This window comes from Onychomys torridus, unplaced genomic scaffold (assembly GCF_903995425.1).
Source record: "Onychomys torridus unplaced genomic scaffold, mOncTor1.1, whole genome shotgun sequence".
NCBI lineage: Eukaryota > Metazoa > Chordata > Mammalia > Rodentia > Cricetidae > Onychomys > Onychomys torridus.
The window spans coordinates 6,420-16,664 of NW_023411546.1; the positions used below are offsets into that span (position 1 = coordinate 6,420).

The window sequence follows — 10,245 nt, forward strand, 5'->3', positions numbered from 1 at the left end:
TGGTGAAAATGTCAGGTGTTGTAAAGCCTGTCCATCAGGTGCACATAGGCACCTGGACACAACTTTGTGTTGACTGATCTAGCTTAGGTTCAAGGACTTGGGCACCATTTCCTCTGAGGATCCAGCAGGTCAGGAACATACCAGTGATGGAAAGGCCAGAAGACAACAGAATGCATGCAGCATTATTGCAGCAACTACAGGTATGTAACAAATGATCCAAAACCGGCTACAGGAAGTTATCATTTATTCTACTTACAGGGGTTGAGGTGGGGGGACAGTCATGGGACAGAATGCTGAAGCCTTGTTTCTGATCCATTTGCCTGCAACTGGGATGTCTTCAGCAAGTGTGCTCATGTCACCCACAGCCTCTTCTACCTGCCTGAGATTGTTGGTGGAGAGGCACCACATCTGGGAATTCTGAGGACCCTCTCTCCTGTCCCCTGGCCTTCCCTTTCCTCTCACCTTGGCCTAGCCTCCTCCTCCCTTCTCATTCTGTTTTCTTACATCTCACCGCTCCTCTCAACTCTACAGCCTTACCTTCCTCCACACTCCTGGTTTGTGGATCTTAAATGTTGTGAGTCAGAGAAACTTGTATGACCATAATTATCGTAAGAGAGGGCACAAAGAAAAAGGTAGATGAGTCTTGTTTGCCTAGGGTAGCCCTTGGAGCATCCCACCAAAACCCATCTTCCCAAAGAGCTAGGAGATGCAGCTTGCACCCTATGAGCCAGCTTCCTCCTCTGCGTCCCCTGGCTCAGTCTTCCATCTCCATGCTCCTTCCCTGCAAGGCTGTGACTGGAGTTCTTGGTGTCCTTGTGTCTCCTGCTCTGTCTAAGGGCAGAGATAGCAGCTCTCCCCTGGGGATTTGGGTGAAGTTGAGAAGGCCGAGTTGCCAAGTCAAGGAGCCCAATTCTTTAGTTCTGACAGGTCGAAGGACAGTCACAGAAAAGGATCAAAGAGCTTACAGAGATTTACCAGACTTCCTGGATTGACACTGACCAATGAAACATGAGTTCTCCAAAACTGAAATCAGCACTGAGAGTGGAGGACTCAGTCCACACTGCAAAGGAAACATTAGAGCGACCACAGCACTCTAGCTTGGCATTCTCCAACCCAGTTGCTGAGGAAATCTGATGACAGCCTCCAAGTCTCTGCTGTGGGAGTCTGTCCCAGGCTTGAACTTTCCTGTTAGGTCATCAGGTGTCCACAGCACAGCCAAGTCACTGTAGGCTTCAAGCAGCTGAGTGAGCTTCATTGGAGCATCTTTTAGGTAAGTGAGCCACACTCCATGGCAGATTCCTCCATCTCAACATCTTCAGTCCCCTTTTCCCATGCCTACCCAGAATTCACTCTGCTGGCTGTGGGATGAAGTGGGGGACTTCCAGTGCACCCCAGAGCTGTAGAGAACATCCTTGTATCTTGGTCTCCTTTCTGGGAACTTTGGTTCCTTATCACCTTCACAGCCTCCTTCATAGCTGCTGAGGAATTGCAAGATTTGGGAGCATGGGATGAGAGGAAAATCCTTGGTCTGCTCGTGTTGGGGTTCTTACAGATCCCTGATAGAGGGAGCCTAAGTTCTGAGAGGGTCAAATAGGGGCCAGTGTAGCAGGGGGAAGATTTTATGCACAGGTCAGTCTATGCAGGTCTCCAAGCCCCTCTGAGGGTGCTCCATGTTCTTGGAGCCCCGACTCTGTGGAAATTTAGGGGAAATTTGCCATCCCAGCACTAAAAAGATCTAAGACCATGAGAGTCTGGGAGGGTTTTATTTTTTTCTAGAATGACAGCATTGCCCTCCCAAGTAAGAGGCAAAGCATCATCCTAGCAGGGAATGCTCAAGGATTATTTGTTTCCCAAGAGGAAGCTCCTTCCACTCCTGTGCCCTTGGTTCTGTGCCTTCCTGCCAACCTGCACTGGTTGAGGAACTAGGGACATCTGTCTGAATACCATCCATTTCCTGCTAAAGATGACAACAGTCAAGCCTCTGAGTTCAGCTCTGAGAGAATTTTCTCCAGTGAACACTCTAATGAATTTTAAAAGAAACAACTAGTGTTTAAACCAGACTCAAGGCTTGTGGGAGATTAGTGAGTTTCATTGAGGGACCAGAATTGGATGTCCTCCAGAGTCAAGCTTAGTAGTTAAGAACGGTTTTCCAGATAGATGCCTGGGAGATTTTAAATCATTGAAATTTATTATAGTCACAGGTGTTGAAATAAAACAGCCCAGGTCCTAGGCTAACTCACAGACTCTCTATAAGATGATTCCACTATGATTCCCTTGAGTTCCAAGTGTGCCATGGACATGAACTTCCTCCTTCAGCACTTTGGATTGAGATGTTGTTCCTCTTCCCTTTCAAGAACTGGGAGTGAACCAGGTGTGCTGAGTTAGGACAGGGTCTGAATCAGGGGGTGCTGAGTGGGAGGGGTTGGGAAACAGTGAGGAACACCTACTTCTAAGCAACGTATAGGACAGGGTGCGGCTTCTGCTTCAAACTGGGCAGAAATGAAACTGTTTTTTCCGGTCCCTTACTAGACTTTCATGTGGCTAGAGTTTTTCTCTCCTGGTCCCACCAAGCCCCAGCAGTCCCACTTAAAAATAAACATACAGATGCTTATATTATTTAAACTGCTCAGCCATTAGCTCAGGCCTACCATTGTGTAGCTCTTACTCTTACACTCAGTCCATTTCTGTTAATCTATATGTCGTCACATGTTTCGTGACTTTACCTGCTGCCTCTACATGCTGCTACCTGGACGGCAGGCTGGTGTCTCCTCCTCTCCTCCTTCCTGTTCTCTCAATTCTCCTCTCGGCTAGTCTCGCCTATACTTCCTGCCTGGCGACTGGCCAAGCAGTGTTTTATTTATCAATCAATCATCCACTTTCAGGTTTGTTTTTGTTTGTTGTCTATGTCTCCTCCCTTCCTATCCCCCCACCCTGCTGACTACCCTGCAAACAGACTGTGGCAAACAGAACCTTCCTAAAATATAGCCCAGACTGTCTTCAAACTCAGCTTTGCAAGTGCTGAGATGGCAGGCATGCACCATCCACTGGGCTCCTTCTTTCCCCTGGCTGTGAGGAGGAAGAGACCTTCTGGCAAGCCCTCAGGGGTATGGTCCCAAGTTTGGGGCAGCACTCCCATGGAGGAAATAGGAGCCAAGCAATGTGAACTCACTATAAAAAGGAGAAGAAAGATCAGCATGAAAGACACAGACATCTTTGTCTGCTCTCTTGGCACAGCGTTGTCTCCCTAAGACTATTGTGGAGCTTTGAACTTAAGCACAGATATTTGTGTCTGCTTGGCCCCACTGGTGTTCCCCTGCCAGCAGTCGGGACCTCTGCCTCAGCCTCGATTCTCTGGAATGTTTTGAGGTCAGGTTCAAAAGCTATTTCCCCTGAGTGCCTCTTTGAATGAAGATCTGTCAAGAAGGCATCTTCGAGTTCCTAGGCTGCCCTGAGGATGCATTGTGGAGTTGGTTCTAGGGATTCCGTCCTAGTGTGCTCTCCTAAAGGCCCAAGATGGAGCCCTGTAGACTTGCCCCAAAGAAATCTGGTAGAGAAAATAATGACGCTATCTTCTGGAAGCATTTGGTGGTTCATTCCTAAATTCTTAGGTGTCTCTTCATTTGACCCAGTAATTCTGATTTCAGGAGCTTCTCTCTCCATGCACATAGCTGTATGTGCTTAGATGATTTTTATCTAGTTTACATGCATTAGGCAGAAGGCCCAGTATGGCCTCATGGTTTAGCCTAAGCCTTCATTTCCAGAAATTCCAACTCCTTCATCACTTGATTTTTGCTCCTTCAGGGATCCATTTCATGCTTTCTGGATCTGTTTCTGTTTGGTCTATTTGTTCTGTCCTCCCACCCCCTCCTGCATTTCAGCATATCTTTATAGACACCTGAACCACACTATACAGTACTAGAGACTCCATGAGGGAACTCTTGGGCTTACTGAAATTTAGATATGATTAGCATACACAAGTCTCAGTAACACTGAGCCATAATCCAAGATAGTTACAGTAACAGGGGATTCTTTAACACATTAATGCCACATATGGAATAATGCAGCTGGTTAACGTCTTTTTAAAAACAGTTAATGATAATTATCCAAAACTGATTGTGGATAATATGCAATTCCATGAAAAAGCAAAATTCCAAATTTTCTTCTTCAATTTCTGATAGGAAGTGAAACCACAATGAGTTTATGTTCATAAAATGTTGAATCCATTTAATATTTTACCTTATGTATAGGTTGGGGGTTTAACCCAGCATGCAGTACACATCAGGCAAATGTCCTTTCACTGAGGTCCCCATCCTCTAGGCCCTCACTCATCCTCTGGAATCAGTTTTTGATGCTGTTATACTCTACGCAATGATCCACTCATAAACACAGGTGGAAGAACCTCCAACCTCATTGATGCAAATTTTAAAACAACCACCCCAAAATTAACTTGAGTGCTACAGTTACAGAGTAATAGGACAGTTCTGTGGTCACAGTTTTTCAGGACTGAAGCAGGATTGCTTAGGAGTTAGAGCCCAAACAAGGCAGGAAAAAGGAGAGCATTCCAGAGTTCTCTTTTTTCCACAGAAACATTAAAAAATCAGAAACCCACTGAACAAAATGTCAGATGTTGATGGCAGGAACATGTATGCACAATCAAGAAAAAGCCATATTCAAAACTGGGAGATCTCAGGCTAGAAAGATGCCTCAGTGGTTAAGAGCATTGTTTGCTCTTGCAGAGGACCAGAGATCTGTTCCCAGTACACACTGCAGGCTAGCATCTAGTCCCAGACGATCTGATGGTGTCTTCCAGACTCTGTGAACACCACAGAGAGGCATGTCTGCAAAACACCTATATGCATAAAATAAAAATAAATAAGGTCTTAAGCCAACAGCAACAACAAAAACTAGTTGACAAATGTCAAGTCATTTTAGGTCCCAGTCTGCAGGGAAATTGATCCTGATGGGTCTTCAAAGGAAAACACCAAGGGCTGAGATGCACAGAGACTGAGGCTGGCCATCTTTCGTCATTCAGCCTGACATATCAAAGTGATTCAAGCTTGGTGGGTTATGAATAACAGACTTTTTTTTTTCTGAGACAGGGTTTCTCTGTATCTTTGGAGCCTGTTCTGGACTAGCTCTGTAGACCAGGCTGGTTTTGAACTCACAGAGATCCACCTGCCTGAGTGCTGGGATTACAGGCATGTGCCACCACTGCCTCCTAGACATTTTTTTTATTTTTTATTTTCTCAGTGTAGAGGGCAGATGTGCAAAATGAAGATGCCATCATGGTCAGGATCTAGTGACAATCTTCTTTTCTTTGAAGACTGCCTGTGTCTCTCTGTGACATGATGTAGTGTAGGATGAGCTAAGCTGTCTGGGGTTCCCTTTATCATATCACTGGGTCCATTTAGATGACTCTACCTTTGTGACCTGCTAACCTCCCAGAGGCCTCATCACCATAAGAGTGAGAAATTACAACATGAATTTTGAAAGGAAAGAAGCATTGGAGCATAGTGATTCTATTTTAACCATAAGAACCCCACCTCACTGGAAATATTGGGGTGTCTAATAGGAAGAACGTACCACAACTTGGTCAGTACTCTTCAAGATCAATGGCCAAAGTTTGTGAATTAAATTTATTCCCAGAATGAAGGAATGTAATTCACCTTCTCTATTGTTCTAGGAGCAATTTTGCTAAGGGATTCTCCATGGAAGTAGAAAACTAATGAACTTACATCTGAAATTATTTGTAAAAAAGCATAAGTGATTTGGAACCAAACTTTGCTTCATAAAAAAACCCGAAACATACACAAATTGCACCTTCAGTTTATTGAAAGCAAAGATTTATGTAACATCATATTGAATATTAGGAAGGAGATAAATCAGTGATAAAATGAGGTTAAAATGCAGAAGGATCATAATGAAGTATCACTAAATACCTGAGTGGTCACTCAGTTTTCATGGTATACATATCTATCCCCAAATGACCATTTCCCTCACCTGCATGTTTCCCAGTCCTATGGAACACATCCACCACACAATTTTGCTGTTAGCTAGCTTCTCCAGAAAGAATTTGCTCTATCCTCTTCAGTCTTAATCTAATGGCTCTGTCTTACAGGAAAGAATTTCAGCTTGGGAATGGAAGAGCTGCTGGGAAAATGAACATAGCCATTGACCTCGAGAGCACCTCTACAGAGCTGATTCTAAATGTAGGAGAACTCACTCTTGGGATAAAGAGTAGGAAGGAAATGCAGGCTTCTCATAGGATACAACAGAATACAAACATTTTAAGAGCTGTGTGTGCTCTGCTGAATTCTAGAGGGCGTGTGGTGAAGGCACATATTGAAAATAAAGGCTATAGTCTCGCCAAATATGGAATAGGAGATTTGGATACTTCTTTCAAGGCTATTCTGCCACTCATTTAAAACCACCTAGACTTCAAGCAGAAAGGATAGTACGTTTTCATCTCTGTGAAATCATGGTGTGTGGATGTCTCTGGTTTGTAGCCTGCCACCATTGCAACCAATTTGTACATGAGAAATGGGGCCTCTTGTGTTGAAATGGACTGGCATACTGCTCTGCAATTCTTCAAAGACATAGTAAACCCTCTAGTAAGATCTCAAAAAAACAAACAAAAAAAAAAACGAAAAAAACAAGGTTGCTGGATGAAAAGCCTGGTGAAAACATGCAAGAAGAACTCCATGTGCAAGAGTTGGCTGCTGCTTTTTTTGAACAGACAATACTCACAGAAATGGCAGAATTCTCCTTTAGCAAATCAAAAGTTGTTGAATATAAATCATTTGAAACTAATAAGTTGTTACAACAAGTTAAAGAGATTCTCCCTCAAAATTGTCTGCATTTGGCAACACTGATGGGGGTTATTTGTTCATTGGTTTGGATGAAAATAAAATGGCAAATAATTGGTTTTAAAGCAAACTGGAGCACTCTTGTGCATCTAGAGAGTGAAATAGAAACAGCTGCCTGTCACTCACTTCTGTGAGAAGAAGGGGGAGGTAAAGTACACATGCAAATTCATCCCGGTCCACAGATCTGGAAATGTGTGCTTCTATGTCTGTGTGCTCAGAGTGGAGAGATTCTGCTGTGCTTTGTTCACCGCAGAGCCCAAGTCCTGGCATGTGGAAGACAGCTGTGTGAAGAGGTTTACCTCAGAGGTATGGGCCAAGGTCCTGATGGATAGCTTTCCAGGGTCAGGAAGGGAAATTAGCAATTAGAATACATTTAGATAGGGGAGTTGGAAGAGTTTCTCTTTGGGATTTGGGGTAAGTTCCTTTGTCTTGTCTTTACTCGGTGATCAACTGTGGAGCCCTCTAGTCTCAACTGCTTCTGCCACCTCCCTGAGACATAGATTCCTCTCACCCTGGAGATTACCTCAACTGCCTCTACTCATGTGTAAAGCAAGCTCCAACATCTCCCCACTTGAGCTCCTTTTCAGGCCATAGGCACTTCTTTCATCAAACCTTCCCTCAGTTGTTTGCTGTCTCACTCCCCACTCCTTCCCATTGACTCCTCTCCCTGAACCTTCTTCCCTTCCAGTGACATTATTAGATTATATACAGCCCTAGAGTTTATGATGAGTAATGTACCTTGCTCTGTGTAGAATATTATTTTAAGATGTGTTACATTTTTTCATGCTGTGGAACATTCGTTTAATGACGAAAGATGTGTTGCATTCTTTTATGTTGCATTTGCTTAACTCTGTGAAGCTGTGTAACTTTACCTGTCTAAAACATATGATGATCCTGTCTAGAACACCTGAAGATCCAACAAAGCGCTGAACAGCCAAATCAAGGCAGAAGAAAGGATAGGCTGGCCTTGCAGGCCTATAGAGTAAATAGAAGGAGAAATACAAGAGGAGACGAAGAGGAGGAGCAAGAGAACAAGGAGAAGAGGATGCTAGGGGCCAGCCACACTGCCAGCCATAGAGGAAGCATGAAAGTAATATTTACAGAAATAAGAGAGAGGTGAAAACCCAGACGCAAGTAGTAGATGGGTAATTTAAAGTTAAGAAAATCTGGCAGGAAATAAGCCAAACTAAGGCCAAGCATTTACAAGTAAGTCTCCATGTGTGATTCATTTGGGAGCAGGGTTGTGGGCCCCTCAAAAGAGCAGAAACAACAATTAACATATTGACATCCCAATGTGGAGCAATTTCCAACAACACTGGCATACCAGGTTTGCAAGAGAAAAGCCTGTAATGAGGCCAGAGCAGCACCAGCAACTCTGAGTCTGCAGCATTGCCAACAGCTGTTACCATCTCCTCCCAAGCTCACCACTGCTTCCCCAGCCTCCCACCTTACGTTTTCCAGAGATTTTTCAGTAAATACATTGAGAAACAAATAAAAACCTGAGCAATGTGGTCACCATAAACAATCTTCTTTGTGAGAAACAGTCCATAGATTTGGGCCCCCGATAGCTCTAGTTTAGTGTTGGGAAAGTTATGAATTAAAATGACAAACTTCCTATGGAAATCATGGAACTAATAAATTCTACCCCCGGGATCCAAAGGCAAAGCTGTCCGACTCCAAAGTCCATGTCAGCCTCTGTGCCTCTCTGCCTCCCTTGACAGCACAATAAGTGACATCCAGCTCTGTGTTGCCCGATTTATGTTGAGAAGAAGGAATGCACTTATCATATTTTATATCAAACAAATTGATTCCTTGTAGGTACTAAAACCTTTTCTCTAAAACCTAATGTTTACTCAAGTGATTTACCTAGCAGGAGAGGTGCAAAGAGATTCATTATTTCACTAAGAAATTTAAAAACATAATTGTCACTAAAAACGTTGTATGGCCACACTACAGAAAGATTATTAAAAAGTGAACCAAAAAAAGAAAACTCATTCTTGTTCTACCCTGATCCAACAAGACAAACAGTAGTTGTTTTTTCACTTTGCCTCTGTATCCAGATACATTTTTGCTGAGTTGTAATCATAGGAACACACCTCTTGGTGCCCATTTGGACTGATGCTCCACAGCTTCTTCCCACTCCACAGTCTCCCACATGGCAGACAAAGCATCTCCCAGGTCACTACCTAGGCACAGCATGTCCTGGATGCCTTTGAGCAGGGAGGGGCTGGAAATGCTGGGTTCCTTCCACAGCCTGACCTCAAGCCTGGGGGAGAAGAAGAGGGTGTAGGCTTGGCACTTGACTTCATGAACATCTTAAAATCCAGGACAACTGAAAACTTCAGTACTCCAGGGGATTGGGCCCCAAGCAACACATTCTTCTCCCTTCGTTTCCCCCACCAGTCATGGTGAGAGGAGTGGCAGTTGCCAGGTGCAGAATCCAGGAGGTCTGTAAGTAAATCCCTGCTTGCCCAATGGTTACATGACAGTGGTAGCATATGCCACCCCAATTCATGCTGTCTTGCATTATTTGAATCAGGCAGCCGAAAAACTGCAGATGCAAGAGAGACAATCTAATTCTTTCTCCTCCTGGAAACAGGAGAGGACAACTCCCATTTGCAACATGCTTCCTTGTAGCAAATAAACATGCTTCCATGGGGGATCTCAGGGAGAGCATTCTGCAGAAATAGGCTTTCTTATTTATATTCCCTCTATCAGCCCATTCTCCCTTTCCCCCTTCCTTCATATTCTTTTTCCCACACCCTTTTTATCTCCTCCTCTTATTCTCTCTCCCTCCTTTCCCTTAGATCCTGTTCTTCTTTCCAAATGAATCTGGATTCTTCCTGAGAGAAAATCATCCATTTTTCTCACTCCAAGACTGTCTTATTTCAATCAACAAAATGATTTCAAGTTACAGCATCTCTTCTGGGAAAGACAGCATCCTTTCATTTCCTCTGTGGTTAAGTAAACCCTCACTGTGAACGTATGTCACAATATCTTTATCTATTCCTCTGTTGATGGGCAACGGTCCTATTTCCACAGCTGGTCTACTGTGAACAATTCTCCAGGTGACATGGATGTGCTGGTGTCCCTGTCATCTGTTGGATTCCTATAGGCTTTGACACAGGAATAGTGCAGATGCATCCTGTGGTAGGTTATTTGAATTTCCAGTAATCACCACACAGTTTGGGTTCATGAGTACACTCACTTACAAATTAGTAAATGGTTATTATCCTCTAGGGGATGGACCAGGGCAAGTAGATGGAGAGAGAGGAAGATTTCTGTTGTTGTTATTCTAGTACTTTTAAAAATATTTTTTTTATCTTTCCTGACAATTTCATATATATGAACAATGTATCTTGATCATATCAAACTCCAG

The 10,245-nt window shown here is 43.7% G+C and overlaps 1 pseudogene; it reads left to right on the forward strand.

The window, feature by feature from the left end:
- Window positions 1–6,158: 6,158 nt before the first annotated feature.
- LOC118575209 lies at window positions 6,159–7,207 on the forward strand (annotated as a pseudogene).
- Window positions 7,208–10,245: the final 3,038 nt, after the last annotated feature.